The 26,284-nt window shown below is 40.7% G+C and overlaps 1 protein-coding gene across 1 annotated transcript in view; it reads left to right on the plus strand.

Moving 5' to 3' along the window:
• Positions 1 to 7,868: 7,868 nt before the first annotated feature.
• inf2 (inverted formin 2) overlaps positions 7,869 to 26,284 on the plus strand; it is an 81,035-nt gene continuing 62,619 nt past the window's right edge. Inside the window, exon 1 of the mRNA XM_069916554.1 lies at positions 7,869 to 7,966. The gene's annotated coding sequence lies outside the window, so the exon portion shown is untranslated. The remainder of the gene's footprint in view (positions 7,967 to 26,284) is intronic.

A 26,284-nucleotide genomic window follows, 5' to 3' on the forward strand; every position in this document is an offset into this window, starting at 1 on the left:
ACTCCAAGGCTGAAACAATGACCTTCCTTTGAGCCACAGTTCTCAATACAACCCTTGTCCTTCTTTCCTGAAGGTTATGCTTATTCATTCGCCTCACTGTGCAAGATGCAGTGCTATCTGGGTCAGGAAATGCACAAGTAAGCACCGTTGCATTCTCCTTCTTGCCCCGACTTGTCCAGGCCCTATCAAGTTTGCAGTTATCCACACCAGCTCCAGTAAGAGGGCTCCAGCCCTGTTTTCAGCTGCTTCCTTTTTTTCTGCTTGCTCATTTTCCATTTCCTTTCTTTGGTGGATACGCAGCATTCTGGGATGTTTTAAACCACATCTGTTGCAGCTGAGTCACTTCCTGCAGTTATTGCTGATGTGTCCTTTACATAAACAGCCAAAACATACTCCATTATCCTTTAGGAAAGCAATGTTCTCACTATGTGCCCTCTTTTCCAACCATGGACACACCTCTAAAGCACGTCCACCTCCACAGAACAAACAGCTCTTCACAGCAGGCAAACTCTCCTTTTCCTTAGTTCTTCCATCATTTTCCTTATCTGGAACAATCATGGTGGTGGCGAAGGTACTTACTTTTATTCTTGGATGAGGCTGTGACTTGGTCCTCCCCACATCTTTGCTCATTGTTGGAGTGTCTTCGATATCTCCAAATACTGGCTCGGTTGCAATTCTCACTTGTGATTCAAGGAAATCCATCATATCTTTAAAGGGAGCTCTTTGATTGTGTTATTCTTGAAAATCACAGATCACAGTTCTCCACATATCCCTCAACAGGTAGGGCAACTTCCTAATGATGACCAGCATATTAGCAGGCATGTCAAGCTCATGCATGTAGTTGATATCTTCCATGGCATTAAAACATCCTCTTACAAAGAGGGTGTATGTATGTATGTAAGACTTTTGTGTCATCCGGATTTATTGACAACCATGGAAGAGCCTCCTCCATACAAGTTTTAGCAATTTTATGCTCGATGCCAAAATGTTCCTGTTGTAAAGACTTAGCCTTCCTGAATCCTCTGTCAAAGGTCATATGTAGGCAACTCCTTACAAGTTCCCTTGTGTACTGTTCCAGATAATAAAGACAATCTCTGGGGTTTTTGTTCTTACAATCAATACTGTGTTCAAAGGATTTATTGAATGCTTGGTTCACCATCAAGTGGCTCATCATCAAAAACTTAAATTTTCCCCATTGACTGCTCTATTTGGAATTATAGTTTCAGAAGTATGACGAGGTCCACACACATTGTTGGCTAGAAGAACTATTTTATTTAAACGGAAAGATTCTAATCCACCTACTTTCTCTCAAATTATGTAATGTTTAAGTTTAGAGAAAGTTAGGAGTCGTACATTTGATACTTCTGTTAAATTTGAAGAGAATGATGATCTTTTATAAATTATTTCCATGCGACTTAGTTAGTACAATAATTTTACCTTCTGGACTATATTTAATTTTATTTCTTTTCTCTTTGTTGGTGAAGACCAAACTATTAATTTTTATTAATAAATTCTCAGGATAGGCTACCCAGTATTTTTTGCTTGTTTGTTTTTCTTAGATTAGGAGGTCTTATATAATAATTATTTTTCTTGAAGATTTCAGTTTGAAGAGATGGGAACATATTTGTTAATTATGGTGTAATGTAATACGTTATATCATATGATGTCACAGTGATTTTTTTTCCTTTTTGATTATGTACTCCTATTCTTGTGTATTGTTTATATATATGATTGATTAAAAGATTGAAAAAGAAAGAAAACAAATCTTCTTGAGCATGAAAGAGAAACACTAGCTGGTTAAAATAATAAAATGGTGAGAGATTGGATTTGAGCTACAGCTCTGTCTGCAATTGTTATTATTGTTAATGTGGCAGAGGGGGATGGGATCAGGAGTAGAGAGACGGAGGGGTTTAGCATGAGGGAAGAAGTCGGAGATAGGAGGGTGAAAAGCAAAAGAGGCAGGCAGGTAACCTCAGGGCAAAAAATGTAAAAGGGCCACTTTACAGCATAATGGTGATAGGGTTAAGGCTCTGGTAAAAACAAGCTTAAAGGCCTTGTGTCTTAATGCAAGGAATATTCATAATAAGGTGGATGATTTGAACGTGCAAATAGCTGTAAATTACTAAGATATAGTTGGGATTACGGAGACATGGCTTCAAGGGGACCAAGGCTGGGAGCTTAGCATTCATGGATTTTCAGTATTCAGGAGGGACAGACAGAAAGGAAAAGGAGGTGGGGTAGCACTCACTGTTGGTTAGAGAGGAGTTAAAAGCAATAGAAAGGAAGGATGTTAACTTGAATGATGTGGAATCAATATGGGTAGAGCTGCAAAATGCAAGGGGGCAGAAGACATTAGTGGGAGTTGTATATAGACTACCTAACAGTAGTAGAGAGGTTAGGGATGGCATTATACAGGAAATTGGAAATGTGTGCAACAAAGGCAAGGCAGTTATAATGGGTGACTTTAATCTCCATATAGACTGGATGAATTAAATTGGTAAGGGTACTGATGAGGATGATTTCTTAGAAAGTATACGGGATAATTTTCTAACCCAGTTGAAGAACCAACGAGGGAACATGCCATTCTCGACTGGGTTCTGAGTAATGAGGAAAAATTAGTTAACAATCTTGTTGTGCGAAGACCTTTGGGCAAGAGTGACCACAATATGGAAGAATTTTACATTAGGATGGAAAGTGACAGGGTTAATTCTGTAACTCAGGTTCTGAACTTAAAGAAGGGTGACTTTGAGGGTATGAGACGCAAATTGATTAAGTTAGATTGGCAAATGTTACTTAAAGGATTAACTGTAAAAAGGCAATGGCAAGCATTTAAGGATTACCTGGATGAAATACAGTGTTTGTTCATCCCGGTTTGGAAAAAGAATAACTCAAGGAGGATAGTACATCCTTGGATAACAAGGGAAATCAGGGAGAGTATCAAGTGTAAAGAGGAAGCGTATAGACTAGCCAGGAAAGACAAAATACCAGAGGATTGGGGGAAATTCAGAGTTCTACAGAGGAAGACAAAGGGATTAATCAGGAAAGGCAAAAGAGATTATGAGAGAAAGTTGGCAGGGAACATATAAATTACTGCAAAAGTTTTTTATAGATATATAAAGAGAAAGAGACTAGTAAAGACAAATGTGGGTCCCTTGCAGTCAGAAACAGGTGAATTGGTCATGGGGAACAAGGATATGGCAGACCAATTAAATAACTACTTTAGTCCCTAGTCTTCACTGGAGAAAATATGAATAATCTTCAGGAAATAATAGGGGACCATGGGGCTAATGTGATGGAAGGACTGTGGAAAATAAGTGTAAGTTATGAGGTTGTGTTGGATAAATTGAAGGGATTAAAGGCAGACAAGTCCCCAGGGCCAGATGGTCTGCATCCCAGAGTGCTAAAGGAAGTAGCCCATGAAATAGTGGATGCACTGTTGATAATCTTTCAAAACTCTTTAGATTCTGGAGTAGTTCTTGAGGACTGGAGGGTGGCTAATGTAACTCCACTTTTTAAAAAGGGAGGGAAAGAGAAATCAGGGAATTATAGACTGGTTAGCTTGACTTCGGTAGTGGGGAAAATGTTAGAGTCAGTTATTAAAGATGTGATTGTGCCACATCTGGAAAGTGGTGAATTCATTGGTCAGAGCCAGGATGGTTTTATGAAGGGAAAATCATGTCTGTCTAATCTTATTGAATTTTTTGAGGATGTAACTAGTAGAGTGGATAGGGGAGAACCAGTAGATATTTGCAAAATTTTTTTAAGAATGTTCCTTGGGTTACCTGGATTTTCAGAAGGCTTTGAATAAGGTCCCACACAGGAGATTACTATACAAACTTAAGACACACGGTATAGGGGATATGGTATTTAGGTGGATAGAGAATTGGTTGACAGATAGGAAGCAAAGAGTAGGAATAAACGGGTACATTTCGGAATGGCAGTCAGTTACTAGTGGGGTACCACAAGGCTCAGTGCTGGGACCCCAGTTATTTACGATGTATATTAATGATTTAGATGAGGAAATAGAAAACAGCACTTCCAAGTTTGCAGACGACACAAAGCTGGGTGGGATTGTAAGCTGAGTAGAGGCTGTTAAGAGTGTGCAGGGTGACTTGGACAGGCTGGGTGAGTGGGCAAATGCATGGCAGATGCAATATAATGTGGATAAGTGTGTGGTTATCCACTTTGGAGGAAAGAATGGGAGGGCTGAGTACTATCTTAATGGTATCCAATTGGGAAAAGGGGAGATGCAAAGAGACCTGGGTGTCGCTGTGCTTCAGTCATTAAAAGTGGGCAGGCAGGTACAGCAAGCAGTAAAAAAGGCGAATGATATGTTTGTGTTCATATCAAGAGGATTCAAGTTCAAGAGCAGAGAGGTATTGATGCAGTTTTATAGGGCCTTGGTGAGACCTCACCTGGAGTATTGTGTTCAGTTTTGGTCTCCTTATCTGAGGAAGGACATCATTGCCATGGAGAGAGTGCAGAAAAGGTTTAAACCAGATTGATACCAGGGATGGTGGGACTTGCATGTGAAGAAAGGCTAAAACTCGCTGGAGTTTAGACGATTAAGAGGAGAATTAATAGAAACGTTCAAAATTCTTAAAGGATTTGACAGGCTAGATGCAGGAAGATTGTTCCCAATGTTGGGCTAGAACCAGGGGTCACAGCTTAAGGATAAAGGGGAAGTCCTTTAGGACTGAGCTGAAGAAGAATTTTTTCACTCAGAGGGTGGTGAATTTATGGAGTTCTCTGCCACAGGAAGTGATTGAGGCCGGTTCCATAGCTATATTTAAGAGAGAGTTAGATTTAGTACATGACTAGGGGGATCAGGGGGTATGGAGAGAGAGCTGGAACAGTGGATGATGAGCCATGATCAAAATGAATGGCAGTGTAGGCATGAAGGGCCAAATAGCCGACTCCTACACCTATTTTCTATGTTTCTATGGTTTTTTGTGGATTGGTAACATTGTGCTTTGGGAGCATTTGTGCATGTGAATGAACATCTGGTAATTGTGATACAAAAGGATCTGTCTTAGCATTAAGTGGTTTCTTTTCCTACTGTACTTACTCAAAATACGACTCCGTAACATCAGTCACTTCAGATGCTACTTCGAACACTGGATCCCATTGAGGATCCTAGTCCCTTCGTCTTGGCCACAATAGCAGCAATGTTTGCATCCAGCTCCAGCTGCTCTTCTTTTCCCCTCCTTAACTGCTCCTCCTGCTCTTCCTCTTGTTCTTCTAAGGCATATTTATCCTTAAGAGATTTTTGTTGTGTTACAAGAACAGCCACAGCCGCCTGGGCCTCTAAATATTTCACTGGAAACTCTGAAGTTTGATCCAGAAGAACTTGGTTTGCTTCTCCTGCTTCCAACATTTGACACACTGTCACCTGGTTGTATTTCATCCTGCCTGTTAGATGCTACTTTAATACTTTACTCGTCCCCCAGTTGGAATTGCACATCCTTTGCATCTTCATCCCCTTCACTGCCATTTTGTGACACAACTTCAGCCATTTCCAAGTTGCTGGCTGTACATTCAGTTGACGTCTTCTGATCTGGTTTTAGTTGCACCATAGCAGCGATGTCAGCAGCAGCGGCCATTTTATGTGTCTCCATCCAACCGTCTGCCAAGCTCGAAGACTAACACGAGCACAAAATCAACAGAACCCAATGGACAAGTGGCAGCATCTCCAAACTGTGTTCAAACTAAATAAATACATCAGAGTCCATAAGTGTAATCCTACCACTTCTGATGGCTGTGATGCACTGCTGTCATCAAGAGAGTTTGCACCACAACAAGTGTCAATGATATCACTGTGATTCTCGACAAATGACTGCCAGCATATTCATAGGACATTCTACTCTAGGATTAGAAACCTAAGACCCGATGAAGACAGATTGCTGTCAGTAGCCTGTGCTTGGCATTTCCAACATGGCCACCATATTGCTTTCAGTGTGCTCCAAACAGAAGAGGGGAAACAGTCCAAATGTTCCAACAATGTCTATTCAATCCAAACATCTATTTTATGTGACTAAATGTAGAAACTACGATCCATAAAAATGCCGCTCAGAGGCTAAGTGGGCTCTTTACTATTAGAGGAATTAGAGGAATTCACAACTAAGTCCAGATGAGTTTTAAGACAGTTTATTAATTTACACAAAAGGACTTGAAACATCTGTGATAATGTTCTTAAACTTGGTAATGGTAACAGTAAATGACCAACGTCCAACCTTCTCAGTCACGCAACGTTTGATTCTCTCGATAACAGTCAACAGAAAATATCAGAGCCTCACTTAACCCTGGCTATTCCACCTTTACAGCCAATGCAAGTTAACTAACTGCTCCAATCATACACAACCCCTGAACGTGTCCCAATCCCCAGTCCCTAGTGCAATAGCACTGGAAGATACCAAACACGCTCAGCCTCTGGACCCTGGGACACCCACAGCCAAACAGAGCCTTTGGCTCTCACAATAGGTCTGCAAGTTGAGAGTTCTCCCCTTCCCTGAAAATAATTGTTGCAGATTACATGTCAAACACCATCTCAAATTAACTGAGTTGGAATTTTTTGCTTTTTTTTCCATCCTTCATGAAGGTTCATGTGTAAAAGGTCAAAGCCAGGCAAAATATCTCTGGTTAAATGGGGCCAATTAGTAGAACAAAAAGTAAATAAAATACAAATAAAAGCCATCTCCCAGTCAGAACTTACCAATTTAATTGGTTAAACTATTTCAAATAAATGCTGAAAAGGTCTTTTTTCTCCAACCATTTGCAAAATGTATAAAATCTTAATAATTATCTCCAAAATTATATTCTAAATATAAAAGCTATGAGCTACCTGCCCGAGAACTCCACACAGACAGGCTTTGTCCACGATGTTCCATCTGATCCACCACCTATAATATGAAGCTATTGAACTCTCTCCCCTTTTACTTCAATGAGGATTTGAGCTCAGATGGCTTTGTAACAGTCAGAAATTATGCCTGTGGAGAAGATATGGTAAGAGAGATAGAAAACAAAAGCAAAGGATTCCATGTGTACACACGCTTGATGGAGATACCAACTATATCTTTGCAAAACAAAAGGCTATCAATGTGCTTAAAGAGAAGAAGCTTCATCATTTGTGATTGACTGCAGCAGCTCTTCTACTCATTTGTTTGTCCATTTTTTCCCCCCCCCAGAGGAGATTAGTGTTTAGCTCCCACATATCAGTAACACTCCACAAGCAATATGCTTGAGGCTCTTACTTTGTGAGCTGAGACACCAGATTTTATTTCTATTAAAAATATTTATTTTCCGAAATGTAAGCAGAAATTAATTCTAAACAGAACCAAAACAATGAGAATTAACATCAGAGTGTTCTCTGTGCTGCACGGATCATGTTCAGCTAGTAATGTATTCATTTTGTTTTAAATCCCCTGAACAATTCCAGAAATACTGCACATGAATTCAGCTTGACACATCCGATGGCACTCAATTTTTTTTTTAAAAGTAAACTATTTTGTGGGATTTATCATTTTCAATCCACTAATTGCCACAGTCATTAAAACGACTCAGTTTTATTTTAAAAATAATAACATTTCCACAACTTTCAAAAAAGCCAGAATATTTTTGTTGAGAATGTCATTGGAATGTGCATTTCATCCAGAAGTGAAATATGAATCATCACTCTTATTTCAGACCAGTTGTAGAGGAATTCAAAGTAGCATTTGCACAGTAGTCTTGCAACAGAGGAAAATTCTTCTAATCAAAGCTCCAAATCCAGAGTGGAGAGGAGGAGCCAAGTTGCTCCACCCTTGATGAGCAATGCTGGTTAGAAAGGAGTGCAGCTTTTGGCTGGATTTGTTGCTCAGATCGTACATCAATGCTGGAAAAGTGACACACAAAATTGTCAGAAGAAACTTGGCTTAAATCACACTTTGAAGAAGACAAAAACCAACAAAGGTTTAACAGAAAGTTTGTGGTAAGTGGCTGAACTCTGTTATACTTTAATTCAGATGGAAAAAAAATGTAAAAATAACTTAATTGAGATTCTGCTTTGGAGCTCATTGATATTTAAATACATCACTATAGATTTGTAATATTTTGTGGAACTATCTGAAAAAAGAATTTTTCAAAATTAAATCAATACAGTTGGAGAAGATACTCAATGCATATCATAACTGACATATGCTTTACAAAGTGAAGAAATTTTTGTTTTGTAGTCAAATACAGCAGTCAATTTGTAAATGAACACAATAGCAGTTGCACCTCTACTCTGTAGGATTAGTTAAGATAGAAATATTGGCCAAGTTATCAAAGCTAGCTGCTTTTCTTTGAAATGTGCCTCGACATCAACTAAGTCTAAAAGCTGACAAGTTTAACATTCCATTTGAAAACTGTCATTTCCAATAATGTACCACACCCTATGTAACTATTGAAGTGCAAAACTTAATTACATTTCAACTTCTCTGAATCAGAAATAAGAGTACTACAGAACCAAAATGAATTAACTTTAAATCAATTAAGTTTGTTTTAGAAAAAGAACCAGAGTAAACTTTGGTGTTAAAAATAAATAACGTAAAAACCCAGGCCTGCATTAACCATTAAGCAAAATAAGCACATCCTTAGGGAACCAAGGGAAGGGGGCATCACAAGAGTTTTTTTTCCAGTGCAGGATTTACCATGGTGCAGCTGAATTAGGGCCCCACAAAAAAGACCCCCCCCCACCCTCAATAAATGAAAAAATCATATACAGGTACTCCCTGACTTACGACCTACTTGACTTAGGAAGTCAAGTACGTCCATCCGTGCATACGACCACATTTTTTAAAATATGTACAAGCTATAGTTGGTGAAATACAACGAAAATCTACAATTAAAAAAAATTTGATTAAAAAGTTTGCTTTAAGACTTTGGTACTCCACAGGTGTGGGCAAGATTCCAACTTACCTACATTCCGAGATACTTCAGTCCCAATTATGGTCATAAATCAGGGAGTACCTGCATACATATAATATTTAATATAGTTGTGGGGCCTGACATTTAACACTCATTGAATCTTAATGTCTTGTCAGTTAGACAATGGAAGGGTCAAGGGGGGAACCATTGGACTGTGCTTTGGCTATCAGTTGGCCTTGATTTGGCCCTTTAAAAATCCCAGGGATTAACATCAAAAAATACATTAAATAACAATGAAAAAATGTGGGAATTTTTGTTACTCCATTTTAGACTAAGGAATTTTTAACTGTTAAAGCCACTGTGGTTCGAGTATGACTAAATGCTGCAACAATTTTAGGCTGCATGCGTTGTGTGGATAGATTCATGTGGTTCAAAATTAAGTTCAAAGATGTCCATCACTGACAATTTATTTTCATTGAGTAATTTCCTATATTAGACACCAAAGTCCTGACAAACTTAGTTGAGGTTGGATTTATCTGATTAATAATAGAGCTCTTCCAAAGTATTTATATATGAATTACTAAAAAAGTATGACTGTTTGTGAAATAAGATCTCTGACACAACTTACTCTAGCCAGGACAGGAATAAGGCTGAGGAGTGATGAAGGACAGTTTGATTAACCCTGACAGCAAAAAAATAAATTGACGATGCAGCATATTTTGGCAAATTTAGTAATAACACAACAGGAAGTTATTTGACTCAAAGTCATTACTGATTCTCAGAACAATCACATTTTGCTAAAATGTTGACAAGACAGAAATGTTTTTGCATGTTCTCTGGTAACTTTGGGTGGCATAACGGTTAGTGCAATGGCTTTATAGCACCAGCAATCAGGACTTGGGTTCAAATCCCGTGCTGTCTATAAGGAGTTTGTACATTCTCCCCATGTCGGCATGGGTTTCCTCCCATCATTTGAAATATACTGGGGGTGTAAGTTAATTAGGTATAAATTGTGCGACACAGACTTGTGGACTGAAATGGCCCATTACTGTGCTGTGTAGGTAAATTTTAAAAAAAATCATATTTAAAATTTAAAACTCAGCACCTTGATAAAAGATACAATGCCAGTACAGCAGTTGAAGTCATGAATGTGTAATTTAGAGGGTTGGACGAACAATTTGAGAGGCTTTTTTAAAACTCCCTCCACAATATACAGAGAATATTTAAAAAGACTTCATACCAGACCAGACAATGATACAGCTAGCATGACCATTGTTTCAGATCTCCAGCAGCTCATGTTCAGTCCTAATCTCTGGTGCTGCGTGTGAGGAGTTTGCATTTTCTCCCTGGTATTCTCAGACCCTCTGATTTCCTCCCATATTCCAAATATATGCAGGTTGAAAGGCTATTGACCGACCCAGCCCATCCAGTCTCTCCTGACAACTCAAGCCTCCAATACACCCAGCATCCATGTGAATCTTTACTGCATCCTCTCTAGCTTAATTGCACCTTTCTTGTAGCGTTGTGACCAGAACTGCACACACTGGAAGTGTGGCCTAACCAATGCTCTGTCTAACTATAACATGACTTCCCACCTCTTGTATTCAGTGCTGCAGCTGAGGATAACAAGCATGTCATATGCTTTGCTCACCACCCTGTCTATCAGTGTTCCCATTTTCAAGTAACCTATGGACTTGTATCCAGAGGTCTCTCTGCTCAACAATATTCTCCATTACCTTTGCCTTCCACCACCAAGCCAATTTTCTATCCAACTGGTGAACACACACTGGATCTCATATGTTCTAACCTTCCAGATCAGCCAGCCATGTGGACTTTGAAAAGGGCATTGCTAAAGTCCATTTAGACAATATCTACCAGCCTGCTCTCATCAATCTATTAAAATAAATAAATAATGAGACATAATTTACCACACACACCAAGCTGAATATACTGAATCAGTCCTTGCCTTAACAAATTCCAATAAACCCAGTTCCACAGAATCCTTTCAATAGCTTTGCCACCTTTCACTTTGCTCACCAGCCTATACTTTCTTGGTTAATTTCTTTAGCCCTTCTATGGGCACACCAGCCCTCCAATCTTCTGCTACCTCACCTATGGTTGATGTAGGTACAAAAGACTCTACAGAGACACAGCTATCTCTTTTTTTTGTTTCTCCATAACTTCCTAGAATCCACCTGGTCAGGCCCCAGGAATTTACCCACCTTTATAGCCCTTTTTATGGAGCGACACCACTCTGAAGCTGGCTCAATGAGGAAAAAAGGTGAACTTACCTTTTTTATGGAGAAGGCCCAAGGCTGATCCAGCATTGCATCAGGAGCCATCCTCCAGAGCTGAGGGCGATTGGGCGAGTGGTGCAATAGGACCACCCGTCACCATGAGGTCAAACATACGTGCCGAGCAATGGCCATCTTCGTTATCCATATTCCCCCACACAGCTGGAACCACTCTGGGAAACACAGAGTGGTTCCAGCTGTGTGAGGGACTATGGGTAATGAAGACAGCCATTGATCCTGCATTAGAACAAACAATCATCTTCAGCATGATGCTGAACAAAGCCATGAAAGACCTCAACAATGAAGACGCTGTTTACATCCGGTACCGCATGGATGGCAGTCTCTTCAATCTGAGGCACCTGCAAGCTCACACCAAGACACAAGAGCAACTTGTCCGTGAACTACTCTTTGCAGATGATGCCGCTTTAGTTGCCCATTCAGAGCCAGCTCTTCAGCGCTTGACGTCCTGTTTTGCGGAAACTGCCAAAATATTTGGCCTGGAAGTCAGCCTGAAGAAAACTGAGGTCCTCCATCAGCCAGCTCCCCACCATGACTACCAGCACCCCCCACATCTCCATCAGGCACACAAAACTCAAAACGGTCAACCAGTTTACCTATCTCAGCTGCACCATTTCATCGGATGCAAGGATCGACAACGAGATAGACCACAGACTCGCCAAGGCAAATAGCGCCTTTGGAAGACTGCACAAAAGAGTCTGGAAAAACAACCAACTGAAAAACCTCACAAAGATTAGCATATACATATCCATTGTCATACCCACACTCCTGTTCGACTCCGAATCATGGGTCCTCTACCGGCATCACCTACGGCTCCTAGAACGCTTCCACCAGCGTTGTCTCCGCTCCATCCTCAACATTCATTGGAGCAACTTCATCCCTAACGTCGAAGTACTCGAGATGGCAGAGGCCAACAGCATCGAATCCACGCTGCTGAAGATCCAACTGCGCTGGGTAGGTCACATCTCCAGAATGGAGGACCATCGCCTTCCCAAGATCGTGTTATATGGCGAGCTCTCCACTGGCCACCGAGACAGAGGTGCATCAAAGAAGAGGTACAAGGACTGCCTAAAGAAATCTCTTGGTGCCTGCCACATTGACCACCGCCAGTGGGCTGATATCGCCTTAAACCGTGCATCTTGGCGCCTCACAGTTCGGCGGGCAGCAACCTCCTTTGAAGAAGACCGCAGAGCCCACCTCTCTGACAAAAGACAAAGGAGGAAAAACCCAACACCCAACCCCAACCCACCAATTTTCCCTTGCAACCGCTGAAACCGTGTCTGCCTGTCCCACATCGGACTTGTCAGCCACAAATGAGCCTGCAGCTGATGTGGACATTACCCCTCCATAAATCTTCGTCCACGAATCCAAGCCAAAGAAAAGAAAGAAGAAGAGAACAAAAAGGGGTCCTTGTTATAAAACATGAGGCCCAGCTCTTCTGCTTGGTGATGCCCTTCCGGCAAGCCAAGCCTGGCTCTTTGCTCGTCTCTTTCATCCATCAGACTTCCCAGCTCTGCTTTTCCTTGTCCACTCCTCAGGATCTCTCCTTCTTCTTCCCGGGCAGTGGAGCTCAGCACTTGAGTCCCTTTGCCCTCTGGCCCTGGTGGCTCAGCGAGCTCTTACTCTCCATGCCCCCTCTGGGCCTCCACACTCTTTAGGCTGGACTCTCCCTACTCCTCCTCACCTTGCATATCCATTCCTGGCTCCTCGCTGCCCTCCTGCAAATCGATTTCAGTGGCCTTGGTGAAGAAGGGTGGGGCAGAAGGGGAAGGGGAAGAGGACATTTCCAGGTGGCAGGAGGGAGCCCTAACCTCAGCACCAATCACCATGGGAGCCATGATGGTGGCTCCTGGGTTGCAGACCGACAGCATCATCAGCCCACCCCTAAGCAGCTGCATTCAGCAGCATTGCCTTTATGGAGGGAGGTGGAGCGAGGCGCTCCACCTCTGGGACTACCCCATTAGATAAATTGGGGTCTGCATCCAGCATCTATGTCGGCATTTTTATAAAGGTAGGTGAAGTGATGTAAAGGCAGAGAATAACAACCTTTACATTCACATTTTTTTCCACTATATAAAGACCTTATGTGTTTGAAGATCTCCAACTGCTCTTTCTTTGAAATGTTAATATGCTCCAGGATATAATTGTTCCCACTCATTAACTCAACAGCTTACATGTCAACAGCAAAGAAATAAAGAGAGACAGAGAGATGATTGTGGATGGCATTTGCTTATACTGACCTTGACTTTAACTTGCACTATGAACAGAGACAAATTCTTCATTTATCTTTCTCATAATCTTTTCCCCGGCCAATTAATTAAATCAGTGGTTTTCAAACTTTTTCTTTCCACTCACATACCATCTTAAGTAATTCCTATGCCATAGCTAGTAAGAGATTGCTTATGGTGGTATGTGAGTGGAAAGTTTGAAAAGCACTGTTTTAATTGTACCTAATTGACTCATTATGTGTATGGTTTCATAACTTCAAAGGAAATGGGCCAACGGCAATTTTTCTCAAGCAAAATACTTCAGTAACAATTGGGTCTAGAGCAGTGATTCTCAACCTTTCCTTCCCACTCACAATACCATTGTTAAGTAATCTCTAACTAATCACAGAGTGCCTATGGCATAGGTAGTATGGGAGTGGGAAAAAAAAGTTTGAAAAAATCACTGGATTAAATTATTGGAGCATTCTCAAGCCCCTAAATGCTGGACAGTGTTCATATCTTCTGCAAGAATGCCAAGTTAGCATCTGAGAAATGGGTGATGGTGCTTCATCTATTATACAATTTTCTACTCTGTGTTCTCCAAGGTGCACAACGACTTTTGGTCAAGGTTCAAGGTAGTTAGTCCTACCGTTTTAAAGTTTGCCCAGGAGTTCCTTCAACATACTTTCCTTTGGTGTGCTGGACTCCTGAAATTACTATGCATTAATATACACTATCAAGAAAAACAGTAAAATTAGAAATTTAAATCTCGCACAAGGTGCTCACTCAAATATTCTGGGGAAGCACCACTAACACAATATCCCACAATATCCCATGCACGTTCTAAGGTATCTAAATGGTATCGGTTTAGGAAAAGGGAAGATGCAGAGAGGCTTTGGTGTTGCTGTGCATCAGTCATTGAAAGTGGGCGTGCATGTGCAGCAGGCAGTGAGGAAGGTGAATGCTATGTTGGCATTCATAGCAAGAGGATTTGAGTACAGAGATCCTGCTACAGCTGTACAAGCCTTTGGTGAGGCCACATCTGGAGTACTGTGTGGAGTTTTGATCTCCTTATCTGAGGAAGGACATCCTCGCCATGGAGGGGGTGCAGAGAAGATTCACTAGATGGATACCAAAGATGGAGGGACTTACATATGAAGAAAAGTTGGATAGACTAGGCTTGTATTCTCTGGAATTTAGAAGATTGAGGGGAGATCTTATAGAAACATATAAAATTCTTAAGGGATTAGACAGAATAGTCGCAGGAAGGTTGTTTCCAATGCTGGGAAAAACCAGAACTGAGGGGGGTCACAGTTTAAGGATAAGGGGAAAGTTTTTTAGGACTGAGATGAGGAAAAATTTCTTCTCTCAGAGAGTGGTGGATCTGTGGAATTCTTTGTCACAGGAAGAAGTTAAGGCCAGTTCCTTGTCAATATTTAAGAGGTTAGATTTGGCCCTTGTGGCTGTGGATCAAAGGGTATGGGGAGAAGGCGGGAACTAGATACTGATCAGCCATGATCATATTGAATGGCGGTGTAGGCTTGAAGGGCCAAATGGCCTACTCCTGCACCTATTTTTCTATGTTTCTATTCCAGATTTATTCACAAGAGGACCAGAGTTGTGCCAATGAAAGTCAAATAAACCAATATGAGGCTGAAAAACTGAAGTAGAACAATAAGAGACATCGCCAAAACATTAGGGTTACCAAAATCAACTGTTTGGAAAATCATGAAGAAGAAAAAATGTACTGGAAAGCTCAGTAATTGCAAAGGGACTGGTTTTCCAAGATAGATCTCCACTGCTGATGACAGAAGAAAGAAGAAAAATTCCCAAACACTTGCCCAACAGATCAGAAACACTCTTCAGGAGGCAGGCATGAATGTGTCAAAGACTACTGTCTGCAAAAGACGTAATGAACAGAAATACAGAGGCTACACTCCAAGATGCAAACTATTAGTTGGCCACAGAAAGGATGACCAAATTAGAGTTCGGTATTTAGTATTTAAAAGAGCCTGCAGAATTATGGAAAAAAGGTCTTGTGGACAGATGAGACCAAGATGAACCTGTATCAGATTAATGGCAAGGGCAAAGTATGGAGGTGTAAAGGAACTGCCCAAGATCCAAAGTATACCACCTCATCTGTGAAATATGGTGGGGGTGTTATGGCCTGGGCATGTATAGCTGCCACAGGCACTGGTGCATTTATCTTCAGTGATGATGTAATTGCTGATGGAAGTAGCAAAATGAATTCAGAGGTGTAGAGAAAACATTTCATCTGCTCAGGTTCGAACAATGCCTCCAAACTCTTTGGACGGCGCTTCATCTTACAGCAAGACAGTGATCCCAAACACACTGCTAAAGCAACAATGGAGTTTTTCCAGAGCTACAACGCTGGAAAATTCTTGAATGGCCAAGTCAGTCACCCCATCTAAAGTTAATTGACTAGGCCTTTCATATGCTGAGGAGACAGCTTAAGGAGTTGAGCCCCCAAAACAGGCAGAAGAAGGCTGTAGTAGAGGCCTGGCTGTGCATCACCAGAGAACATACTCATCACCTTGTGATTTCTTTGACTTCAAGCAATCATGGAATGCAAGGGATATGCAACAAAGTGCTAAACTTTAATATACATACTAATGCTATGTCCCAAATATTAAAGTGCCTGAAAGCGAAGGTGCTGTAAATTCTAAATTGTAAAGTCAAATCAAAATGTATAGAAATAACCTTGAATAAAATCTGGAATGTGCACTTTAAATACATGTGAATTGTTTGATCACAAATTTAAAACTGTGGAGCACAGGAGAAAATAAAGGAAAAAAGTGTCTTTGTCTCAAACATTATGGAGGGCTCTATATTTGTTTTACATTGAATTATCCAAACCCTATTTTCCAGCATCATCTTATACTATCATAACAAGATTTTTGGAACAAGACTGTGGAATAGATAGGAAACATTTTGCTCCAAACCCTAACATAATATCCAGCCTCCAGATCTGACTGAAGAATTTATCTTTTCAAGGTTTCTAGTACCAACATAAATCATTATAGCACCTGAAACTTGGATAGAGTTCTTCAAAACATCATCAAGACCATAAAGTTTTATTTTAGAAAAAAACACAACTTTAAATTTTTATATTATGTTCCTGCTTCTCAAAACCTCACAGAAATTCAGCTTGGCCAGGAAATTGTGGTCAGAAATAAAATTACATACTTGCCACAGTCCTTGAATGAAGCTGCCATCAAAGATATAACTATCTCTGAAGAATAGGCTTCCCTTTCTTGGTATCATTTGTTGTCAGGCACCAGGTCTCAGTGAAGGCATTACGCAGTCAATCACAGGTAGCTCACCAAAAGAAATAAACACAATTTTGTCATATAATTGACTTAGAAACATAGAAGATAGGAGCAGGAGTAGGTCATTCGACCCTTCGAGCCTGCTCCGCCATTCAACGAGATCATGGCTGATCTTAAAGTTCAGTACCCCGTCCCCGCCTTCTCTCCGTAACCTTTAATACCCTTATGCTGAAGAAATAGATCTAATTCCCTCTTAAATAGATTTAATGAACCTGCCTCTACTGCCCTCTGTGGCAATGAATTCCACAGATTCACCACCCTCTGGGTAAAGAAATTCCTCCTCATCTCGGTCCTAAATCGTTTGCCTATTATCCTCAAACCCTGGCCCCGGGTTCTGGATTTTCCCATCATTGGAAACATCCCATCTGCATCCATTCTGTCCAGTCCTGCCAGAATTTTATATGTCTCTATGAAATCCCCTCTCAATCTTCTAAACTCCAGGGAGTACAATCCCAATTTGCGCAATCTTTCCTCATAAGTCATTCCTGCCATTCCAGGTCTCAGCCTGGTGAATCGCCTCTGCACTCCCTCCATTGCAAGAACATCCTTCCTTAGATAAGGTGACCAAAAGTGCACACAATACTCCAGGTGTGGTCTCACCAAGGCCCTGTACAGCTGCAGTAAGGTATCCTTGTTCTTATACTCAAACCCTCTTGATATGAAGGCCAACATACCATTTGCCTTTTTAACCGCCTGCTGTACCTGCATGCTCGCCTTCAGAGACTGATGTACAAGTACCCCTAGGTCTCTCTGCACTTCCCCATCTCTTAATCTATTGCCATTCAAATAGTAATCTGCCCTCCGGTTTATATTACCAAACTGGATAACCTCACATTTATCCACATTGTAACGCATTTGCCATGTATCTGCCCAGTCCCTCAATTTATCCAAATCACACTGGAGCTTCCTGACACCCTCTTCCGTGCACACAACCCCTCCTATCTTAGTGTCATCTGCAAATTTGGAGATATTACATCCAATCCCCTCATCCAGATCATTAATGTAAATTGTCAACAGCTGGGGTCCCAGTACAGATCCCTGTGGTACCCCACTGGTCACCGCCTGCCACTCAGAAAATGAGCCATTTATCCCAACTCTGTCTTCTACCTGCCAGCCAGTTCTCAATCCACATCAATACTTTTCCCCCAATCCCATGAGCCTTGATTTTGGAAGCCAGTCGTTTATGCGGGACCTTATCGAAGCCCTTTTGGAAGTCCAGGTACACCACATCCACTGACTCTCCCCCATCTATTTTACCTGTCACCATCTCAAAGAATTCCAATAGATTTGTCAAGCACGATTTACCTTTTGTAAATCCATGTTGACTCCATCCGATCCCTTCTCTGCTAGTCATATGCTCCGCTATTACATCCTTAATAATGGATTCCATCATTTTGCCCACTACTGATGTAAGGCTCACCGGCCGATAATTCCCCGCTTTTTCTCTACCCCCTTTTTAAATAGTGGGGTAACATTAGCTACCCTCCAATCCATGGGTACTGATCCTGAGTCTATCGAGTTCTGGAAAATAATTCTTAAAGCATCTGCTATCTGAATGGCCACTTCCTTAAGTACCCTCGGATGTAGATTATCAGGCCCTTGGGATTTATCTGCCTTCAATCCCATCAATTTCCCCAAGACCATGTCCTTAGAGATACTGATTTCTTTCAGTTCCTCCCTTGCATTAGTCTCTATGTTTCCCAACATCCTTGGGATGTATCCTCTCTTGTAAAAACAGAACTAAAGTAAGAATTTAATTGGTCTGCCATTTCCTTATTCCCCATTATATATTCCCCTGATTCCGATTGCAAAGGACCTACTCTGGATTTCACCAATCTTGCTTGCTTGATAATGCCTGTGGTTTGATCAGTAAGCTTACTCAAAAAATAGTGGAGTATTTAGTGAATGTTGTGCAAGAATACAGAGGGGTATAGATCAGTTGGAGAGTTGGCTGGAGCAATAGCAGATGGAATGTACTCCAGAGAAATGAGAGGTGATACATTTCAGACTCCCTGTTCTGCAAAACTCTCTCGGCCCCTACCATGCTTTTGGTACTTTGCAAGCTAACAAATCTCTGGGGGAGGATGGGTTTCTTCCAGAGTTCTACAGGCAATTTAAAGATATTAGACCAGGCGGTGAAGACCCAGACCCACTCAGAATCTTTCTCAACTGCTATGATTACAGAGCCTCCAAAGAAAAGTAGAGACCCATTAATAACTTCATCATATAGACCTACATCACTTGTGAAGGCTGATTATACAATATTGGCAAAGGCATTAGCCAATAGATTGGGACAATATCTACCAACATTAATACATACAGACCAGGTGGGATTTGTCAAAGGAAGGCATTCTTCAAATAGTCCAAGTAGACTATTTAATACATATGGGAAAATCAAAGATGTATCTAATTTCTAATGCAGTAAAACCATTCGACCGATTAGAATGGTCTTTCCTATTTAAAAGATTGTAAAAATTTGGTATAGGCAGAAAATTTATAAACTGGATAAAATCTCTTCATCATAAACTACAAGCCAAAATTATAACCATCAATCAGATGTCAGTGGTTTTTCCCTTGAGTATGTCAAGTAGACAGGGGTGTCCTCTGTGTCCAGTGCTTTTTATCCTAGCCATTGAGCTACTGGCAGAGATAATAAGGAGAGATCCTGATCAAAGATGGACAGGAAGAACACAAAATTAGCTCATTTGCTGATGATGTGCTATTATATATGTCTAACCCAGCTAAATCTTTGATAAAATTATGAACAATATTAGAAAAATATGAAAGAATATTAGGTTATAAAATAAATATGGATAAAAGCGAGATAATGCCATTGAAAAATTTTGATTATGAAAGATATCAAAAAAGTAGAAGATTCAAATGGAAGACAGACAGAAGCAAATACTTAAGAATAATGACATAATTTACAGAACATATAAATTTAATTACACTCATCTTTTAGAAGAAAAGAGAAAGATTTACAGGAAGTAAAGTGGTGGTGCCAAAATTACAATATCTTTTTCAATTGTTTTCTATTGCACTACCTTAAAATGTCTTTAAATTATTGAATAGTTACAAAAGGCAATTCCTATGGAATAACAAAGTTCTGAGAATGCCATTGGAAAAGCTAACACTGTTTTATACACTGGGAGGACTTAGATTTCTGGACTGTAAAAATACTACGTATCAGCACAAGTAGAATTTTAATCATTCTTTTTTAATCCGAATGGGATGAAATTCAAAAAGAAGAGACAGCAAAGGACTTTATTTACAAGTAAAGGTTCAATTAATAACAAAGAAGAGAGATAACCCTATATTAATACATATTATTAGAATATGGCAAGAAATAAATTAGTGTATTGTAAAAAAAAGCAGGTATATCATTAAGAACACCATTCTGTAAAAATGTATTGATGCCTATGAATCTGGGTTACAAAATATTGAATTCATAGTGTGCTAAAGGAATAAGATATATCCATAATTGTTATATGGGGGAGGGGGGAAGTCTCAAGTCTTTTGAACAATTAAGAAATAAAGAGCAGCTAATGGGACTTTCTTTTGCTTTCTCCAGTTAAGATCGACATAGAGAGAGAGAGAGAGAGAGAGAGAGGGGGATGGAGATGGGAGTCAGATCTAGATGTTACAATAATGGAAAGACGTTGGTCTAATTGGTATTTGGATAGCATGACATCAATTATTAATGCAAGATATGGTTTAGTGCAATATAATTTCCTACATCAATTATATCTCACTCCACAGAAGTTGCATAAATCAAAATCTGAAATATCAGAAATGCGTTTTAGGTGTGGGACAGAAATAGGAATGTTATTACATGCCATGTGGTCATGTGTGAAGTTGAGACCTTTCTGGCAGAATAAAACTGAAATATTAAAAAGGATAACAGGGGTGGCCTTTGTGGATGACCCAGAGCTGTATCTTTATGGCAACTTTATTGAAATAGCAGTAAATTAACCAAATTCCATTTGGTAAAATAGCCTTAGCAATGGCTAAGAAATGTATTGCAATTACTTGGAAATCTGACTCCCCTCTACATATGGCATGACGGACAGCTGAGATGATATACCTATGGAAAAAATTACATACAACTTAAAGTATAAATATGACATATTTATTAAGATATGGCACCTATATTTGGATCATATATAGACCCAATGGTAATTATAAATAGAATAATAAAAAGGACATTAATAAATGTTGTTATAGTATAAATGCAAGCAACTTCCCTATATAGAATTATTTTATGGTCAACACAAATGTGAGCCCTGACAGTGTGTGGATTTATAATGTGAAAGGGAGGGAGGGAGAGAATATATACATATAAAAAATTTTTTTAACTCTCCAATATCAGTGTGTGTGTGTGTGTGTGTGTGTGTGTGTGTGTGTGTGTGTGTGTGTGTGTGTGTGTGTGTGTGTGTGTGTGTGTGTGTTAAAAAACAACTTTGATGCCAACCACAAATTTATTCACCAAGTTAACAAAATTACCATCTTAATCGTTAATAATAGGTGACAAACAGCAGTGGACCCCTACGGCACCCCACTGGACTCAGTTTGTTCATCAGAAAAACATTCTTCTGCCACTTCCCACTGCCTCCTTCCACTGAACCAGATTTGAATCCAACAGGAAATCTCACATTGCATCCAATGTTATTTAACCTTGCAGCCAACATGCTGTGATATATATCCATATAACATAAATTGCCTGCCCTCATCAATTGTTTTTGTCACTTGTTCAAAGAACAAATTTATGAGATACAATCTATCACACACAAATCCACATTAGCTACATCCAATCAGTCTTTGAATATCAAAACACTCGTAGATCTGATCTCACAGAATCCTCTCCAGCAACTTTCCAACCACTGATGTCAAGCACAAAAGTTTCTAGACACCGTATTTGAAGTAAAAACACGTCAAGCTCTCTATCCTGTAGTTCCCGGTCTTGTCCTTGTTGCCCTTTTTAAATACAACACATTACCCACTCTCCACTCTTCTAACAACTCATCGAAGGCTAAAAATGATACAAGCATTTCAACAAGAGCCTCCGTAATTTCTTTTCTAGCTTCCCTCAGGGTATGAAGATCCATTTTATCAAGCCCTGGGGATTTGTCCACTTTACTATGCTCCAATTGCCAAGAATTAGAATTGCCAAGAAGTAGGTCCTACATGATTCTACAACCATGCCATTCATTTCTTCCACTCCATGGTTTCTCTGATCTCCTCCGTAAGACCGATAAGAAGTATTAATTTGACATCTCACCCCTATCCTACGACTTCACACAAATAATCCCTTCCCCATGATCAAAAACAGCAACACGATGGCAATGTTAATGAGGTGCCTTCTAAGTGGCTCAGACACACTCAATTGAACTTTTTTGTTCTCACATGTACCAAGATACAACAAAAAGCTTTGATTTGTGTACTATGCAGGCAAGTCAGCCCACACTTAAGTAGAATAGGCAATGCAATAACAAAAGTGCAGTGTTACTCAGACAAAAGTCCAGGGTATAGAGAAAAGTACAATTAAATAGTGCAGGGGCATCATCTTTTACGAATGAGAGGCCCATCTAAGTGTCTGATAACAACCAGGAAAGGTGTCCATGAATCTGAAGGTTCATATTCTCAAGCGCACATATCTTCTGCTCAATGAGAGGGGGGAAGGAGAGCGTATTATTGCATTCTTGGGCATGGCATTTCCTGTTCCAAGCAATAATGCATCTGGATAGGACACTGTGAGGAAAGGAGGGAGAGCACCAGTGCAGAGTACCCCTGTGGAAGTGCCCCTCAGCAACATGTATTCAGCTTTGGATACTTCTGGGGGGCAACAGCCTATCAGGGACGAGTCGTAGGGGTCAGGTATCTGGCACAGGGGCTGCCCCTGAGGTTCAAAAGGGAAAGAAGGATAAGAATAGGATTCTTGTAGTTGGGGACTCATTAGTCAGAGAGACAGATAGAAGGTTTGTGGGACGAGATCGGGGATCCAGGTTGGTATGTTGCCTCCCTGGTGCCAGGGTCAGGGATATCTCTGATCGAGTACATAGCATTCTGCAAGGGGAAGGAGAACAGCCAGAAGTCATGGTCCATGTGGGAACCAATGACTTAGTTAGAAGTGGGGATGAGGTCCTGAAACAGGATTATGTAGAATTAGGTAGGAAGTTAAAAAACAGGACCTCCAAGGTAGTAATTTCTGGATTGCTGCCCGTGCCACGAGCTAGTGAGGGTAGAAATAGGAGGATGTGGAGGATGAATGCGTGGCTAAAGAGATGGTGCAGGGGGCAAGGGATAAGATTTCTGGATCATTGGGATCTCTTCTGGGGAAGGTCGGACCTGTACAAGAGGGACGGACTCCACTTGAACTGGAGGGGGACCAATGTGATGGCAAGCAGATTTGCTAGAGCTGTGGGGGAAGGTTTAAACTAGTTTGGCAGGGGGGTGGGGAACAGAGTGTGAGAGCAGTGTCCAGGGAGTATGGCCACCTAGATAGGAATAAAAAAGATAAAGGTAGGATGGAGATTAGGGTAGAAGGTAAAAAAGAGAATATATGTGAGGGTCATTCTCTGAGATGCATATATTTTAATGCAAGAAGCATAGTGAACAAGGTAGATGAGCTGAGAGCATGGATAGATACTTGGGGTCGCGATATTGTGGCAATTAGTGAGACCTGGCTACAGGAGGGGCAGGACTGGCAACTTAATATTCCAGGATATATTTATTTTAGATGTGATAGATCAGGGGGTAAAAAAGGAGGAGGAGTGGCAGGATGGTATGGAGGGATCGACCAGTGAGGCTGTTTGGGTGGAATTGAGGGGTGGAGGAGGCAAGAGGGTGCTAATAGGGGTGTATTACAGACCACTAAATGGGCCAAGAAAATTAGAGGAACAAATTTGTAGGGAGATAACGTATATGTGTGAAAATCATAAGGTAGTGATCATGGGAGATTTTAACTTCCCACACATTGATTGGGATACCCATACGGTTAGAGGGCTGGATGGGCTGGAGTTCGTTAAATGTGCTCAGGATTGTTTTCTAAATCAGTTAGTAGAAGAACCGACTCGGGACGATGTAATACTGGATCTCCTGTTAGGGAACGAGCTAGGTCAGGTATCGGACATTAATGTTGGAGAACCAATTGGGTCTAGTGATCATAATTCTGTTAGTTTTAGGTAGTTTTAGGGAAGAGCAAGGAGAGGCATAAAGTTGAGGTTCTGGATTGGAAAAGAACAAATTTCGAAGGAATAAGAAGGGATTTGGGGAGTATTGAGTGGGACAGGATATTTTCAGGTAAGGATGTTAATGAAAAATGGAGAATATTCAAAAAAGAAATTTTGAGGGTACAGAGTAGTTATGTCCCAGTGTGGATCAAAGGAAAGGCTGGAAGTCATAGGGAGGCTTGGTTTTCAAGGAATATTGGAAATTTGGTTAGGAATAAAAGGGAGGTGTACAAGAGGTATAAAGAGCAAGGAGCTGAGAAGTTGAAGGAGGACTACAATGACTGTAGAAGGAATCTTAAGAAAGAAATTAGAAAGGCCAAAAAAAGGCATGAAGAGGCTTTGGCTGACAGAGTAAAAATAAATCCAAAGGGTTTCTATAAGTACATTAAAAGTAAAAGATTAGTGAGAGATAAAATTGGACCCCTTGTAGATAGCGAGGGTAGGCTGAGTGAGAAGTCTGAGGAAATGGGGGAAATTTTGAATGATTTCTTTGCCTCGGTATTCACTAGGGAAAAAAATGTTGAACCAGTTGAAGTAAAGAAAAATAGTGGGGAGGTCATGAAGCATATAAGGATAACCGAGGAGGTAGTGATGGCTGTGTTAAAAAAGATAAAGGTGGATAAATCTCCCGGACCGGACAAAATATTCCCTAGGACACTCAGGGAGGCTAGTGGACAGTTAGTGGGGCCATTAACAGAGATATTTAGGATGTCACTGGCCATGGGGATGGTGCCAAAGGATTGGAGGGTGGCGCATGTGGTTCCTCTGTTTAAGAAAGGGTCCAAATGCAAACCTGGGAATGATAGGCCTGTAAGTCTGATGTCTGTGGTGGGCAAGTTGATGGAAAGTGTTCTGAGGGATGCTATTTACAAATTTTTGGAGGTACAGGGATTGATAGGGAGTAATCAGCATGGTTTTGTCAGGGGTAGATCATGCTTAACAAACCTGATTGAGTTCTTTGAGGGAGTTACAAAAAAGGTTGATGAAGGGAAAGCTGTGGATGTTGTCTATTTGGACTTTAGTAAAGCTTTTGACAAAGTTCCCTACAGGAGGTTAGGAAAAAAGGTGGAGGAATTAGGTATAAATAAAGAGGTAGTGAAATGGATTCAGCAGTGGTTGGATGGGAGGTGTCAGAGAGTAGTGGTAGAAAATTGTTTGTCCAGGGTTCGGTCCTGGGTCCACTATTATTTGTTATATATATTAACGATCTGGATGTAGGGGTGGAGAATTGGATAAGCAAGTTTGCGGATGACACAAAGATTGGTGGTGTTGTGGACAGTGAGGTAGATTACCGTAGATTAAAAGGTGATTTAGGAAGGCTGGAGGTGTGGGCTGAGAAATGGCTGATGGAATTTAATACAGATAAATGTGAGGTGCTACATTTTGGAAAGACAAATTTAAATAGGTCATATACATTGAATGGTAGACAATTGAGGAGTGCAGAGCAACAAAGGGATTTAGGAGTTATGGTAAATAGTACCCTCAAGGCTGATACTCAGGTAGATGGTGTGGTGAAGAAGGCATTTGGAATGTTGGCCTTCATAAATCGGAGTATTGAATTCAAGAGTAGGGAGGTTATGATGAAATTGTACAAGGCATTGGTGAGGCCAAATTTAGAGTACTGTGTACAGTTTTGGTCACCAAATTATAGGAAAGGTATAAACAAAATAGAGAGAGTGCAGAGAAGGTTCACAAGAATGTTGACAGGATTTCAGGGTCTGAGTTACAGGGTAAGGTTGTGCCGACTGGGGCTTTTTTCTCTGGAGCGTAGAAGATTGAGAGGGGACTTGATAGAGGTGTTTAAGATTTTAAAAGGGACAGACAGAGTAAATGTGGATAGGCTTTTTCATTTAAGAAATGGGGTGATTCAAACTAGAGGACATGGTTTAAGATTGAAGGGGGAAAATTATAAGGGGAACATGAGGGGACATTTCTTTACGCAGAGGGTGGTGGGGATGTGGAATGAGCTTCCGGCAGACGTGGTCGAGGCGGGATCATTGGTTACATTTAAGGAAAGACTGGATCGTTGCATGGATAGGAGGAGACTAGAGGGGTATGGACCGGGTGCTGGCCAGTGGGACCAGGAGGGTGGGGATTTGCTACGGCATGGACTAGTAGGGCCGAACTGGCCTGTTCTGTGCTGTAAGTGGTTATATGGTTACTGTCTCAGATGAATCTATAAAAATTGAAAAGTGACATTGACGAAATGCCTATTTTTCTTAGGCTCTAGAGGAAGATGTGTCATTAATGTGCTTTTTCTTGGCATATCGCTTCAACATGGTTAGACCAGGATAGGAAGTAAG

Source organism: Narcine bancroftii, chromosome 2, assembly GCF_036971445.1.
Source record: "Narcine bancroftii isolate sNarBan1 chromosome 2, sNarBan1.hap1, whole genome shotgun sequence".
Taxonomy (NCBI): domain Eukaryota; kingdom Metazoa; phylum Chordata; class Chondrichthyes; order Torpediniformes; family Narcinidae; genus Narcine; species Narcine bancroftii.